Below are 2,950 nucleotides of genomic sequence, written 5' to 3'. Positions count from 1 at the left end.
CTGGGCGACGCTTTCTGCTAGTATATATTTGCGCTTATCACATTCAATCCCAGGTCTGACTTCATGTCTACCACTCCACTGTTAAAAGATATACATGAAATAAAGTAATGTTTTAATAGTAAACTGTTTCAGCCATTTCCGGGACTGACTTCATATCCCCCAACCCACTGTTAAAAATATACATGAAATAATGTAATGTCTAAATAGTAAACTGCTTCAGCCATTTCCGGGACTACTTCATATCCCGTACCCCACTTTTAAAAATATACATTAAATAAAGTAATGTTTAAATCGTAAACCTTTCAGCCATTCCCGGGACCAATTTCTTATCTCCCATCCTACTGTTAAAAATATACATTAAATAAAGTAATGTCCAAAACGTAAATGGTTGCAGCCGTTTCCGGGACCGACTTTATATTCCACCTCACTGTTAAAAATATACATTAAATAAAGTAATGTTTAATGCGTAAACGGTTTCACCCATTTCCGGGACTGATTTCATATCCCCTACCCCACTGTTAAAAATATACATGAAATAAAGTAATGTTTAAATTGTAAACGGTTTAAGTAATTTCTGGGACTGAATTTATATCCCCCACCCCACTGTTTAAAATATACTTGAAATAAAGTAATGTTTAAATCATGAACTGTTTCAGCAGCTTTTCGAAAGTAATACATAAAAACATTAACACGGTTAGGGATTAGGCAACCATTGCTTCAACATGAATTTCTGAGTGTAGTATCAGTCTCAGCATTCCAGTGACGTAAATCCACCCTTTTTTTTGGTCTTGGCTAATGGAGGAGAAATCCGTCATTATTGATACAATTTTTATTTTTGTTATTGATCAGAGTGCCCCTTTTGAGGAGCTGGTTTTCCCCCCAAATTTTTAACCGACCTCATGTCCAACTCCGTCTTTGTGGGGAGGAAAGTAAACAAAAAAAATTAATAATCAGAAGGGACATTTTCCAGAGCATCTTATAATTAATCAGAAGAGACATTTCTAGTGCATTTTATAATTAATCAGAAAGGACATTTCCAGGGCATTTTGTAATTAAACCAGAAATTAGTTTTCCCACTTACTTTTGTAATATTAAAACTTTGTTACATTAAACATAGTACCTATTCACAATGCCTCCCCACGGGACAGATTTAGACACCAGGGTCGTTTTTTAACATGGAGAAAAAATTGTCTTAGTCGCAAAGGATTTCTCCTCCACTAAGAGAAATTGAAATGTAGCATCTAAAGAACAGATTGGATTTATTTGCTCCCCCACCGAGCAAATTAGGCACAAGGCCAATTTTTAATGTGAGGAGTGAAGGGAGGGGGAAGGGAAAAAGGGGACCAGCTCCCGAGAGGAGGGAAATGGGAGCTGGTTAAAGGTCAAGCATGTGGGGTTGCCCCCACATCTGGTCTTTGCTAGTCATAGCTAGTCATAGCTTGCAGTATCTGCCGGAAAAGATGGTATTTATTTGCTCCCCCACCGAGCAAATTAGGCACAAGGCCGATTTTTAATGTGAGGAGTGAAGGGAGGGGGAAGGGAAAAAGGGGACCAGCTCCCGAGAGGTGGGAAATGGGAGCTGGTTAAAGGTCAGGCATGTGGGGCCGCCCCCACATCTGGTCTTTGCTAGTCATAGCTAGTCATAGCTTGCAGCATCTGCCGGAACAGATGGTATTTATTTGCTCCCCCACCGAGCAAATTAGGCACAAGGCCAATTTTTAATGTGAGGAGTGAAGGGAGGGGGAAGGGAAAAAGGGGACCAGCTTCCGAGAGGTGGGAAATGGGAGCTGGTTAAAGGTCAGGCATGTGGGGTTGCCCCCACATCTGGTCTTTGCTAGTCATAGCTTGCAGTATCTGCCGGAACAGATACTACACTTTAATCTTAGCCAAAAGGCCAAGAAAGACAAATCATTTTTATTAGCTTTGCCTCAATAGCGACACCAATTTTTTTTTTCTTTCCTTTTTTTTTTTTTTTTTAGGGGATGCACAGCATGATAACGGACGGAGCGATAAGCGTCGTGATGATGATGATGATGATGATGATGATGATGATGATGATGATGATGATGATGATGATGCCCACATTAAAAGGTGGTTTGGTGTCAACAGGCATCATAGCAAATAGTTGAGGAAGGTCGAGGAGGGTGGAAAGACCGAGTAAAGGAAGCCCTAGCTAGAAATCTGCTGGATAAGAAGACTGGGAAGACTCGGGGAAGCTTATTGTTACCCAAATTCAATTGAAATCAATGGTAATCAGAGGAATCAATGGTAAACGGATGTTGTGATAACGCAAATTAATCTGCAAAGGTAATTGAAGAGTACTGGAAATCTGGGGAGATTTGTCACTTAGACTCCAGAGAACACCAGAAGTTATTCTAAAAGAGAAATCTCTGATGATAGCCTGTGTGACTACTCCTAGTGTGTAACTAATAATAATAATAATAACTAGCAGGACCCGTGGAAATTCCACGGTAGTTAAAATCTTTTAAAACACATCAGTAAGAAATTCCTTATTGTTATATTACAAAAATTAATGTATGGAAGCAAGTAGAACAAACAAAGAACTTTGGTTTAAACTGTTATTGAAGGTCAATGCGACCGTAACTGATGCTGTTGATATTGTCAGGAAGTGCTGGTGATGATTGAGGCGGTGACAGGGACGTCGATCAGCTGCTTGGAGTGAGAATAGTGGTCAGTCAGCAGGTTCTGGGGAGTTAGACTGTGAATTTTAAAAAAACTGTGTGACATTGTTGACATCGATTTTGTGCAAGTTCTGATGACCCCAAGTTGTTCAATATTTCAGGACATTTTGGATTACACGTGTGAGTAATGAATAGGTCACAGAAAACTGCCATTGCATCTTGATAAAGCTGTTGTAGATTCCTAGGACTTCCTGTAAATGTAGATGGTAGAATAACTGGTACACCAGAATAACCATCTTCATTCTTTG

General features: G+C 39.6%; 1 pseudogene; it reads right to left on the bottom strand.

Annotated features, from left to right (window-relative positions):
• Positions 1-1,752: 1,752 nt before the first annotated feature.
• LOC145248542 (U2 spliceosomal RNA) lies at positions 1,753-1,907 on the bottom strand (annotated as a pseudogene).
• Positions 1,908-2,950: the final 1,043 nt, after the last annotated feature.

Source organism: Euprymna scolopes, chromosome 26 (assembly GCF_053919585.1).
Source record: "Euprymna scolopes isolate OS-2025 chromosome 26, ASM5391958v1, whole genome shotgun sequence".
Classification (NCBI taxonomy): domain Eukaryota; kingdom Metazoa; phylum Mollusca; class Cephalopoda; order Sepiida; family Sepiolidae; genus Euprymna; species Euprymna scolopes.
Note: the sequence above shows the minus strand (reverse complement) of the source record. Positions and strands in the feature narration are given on the sequence as shown.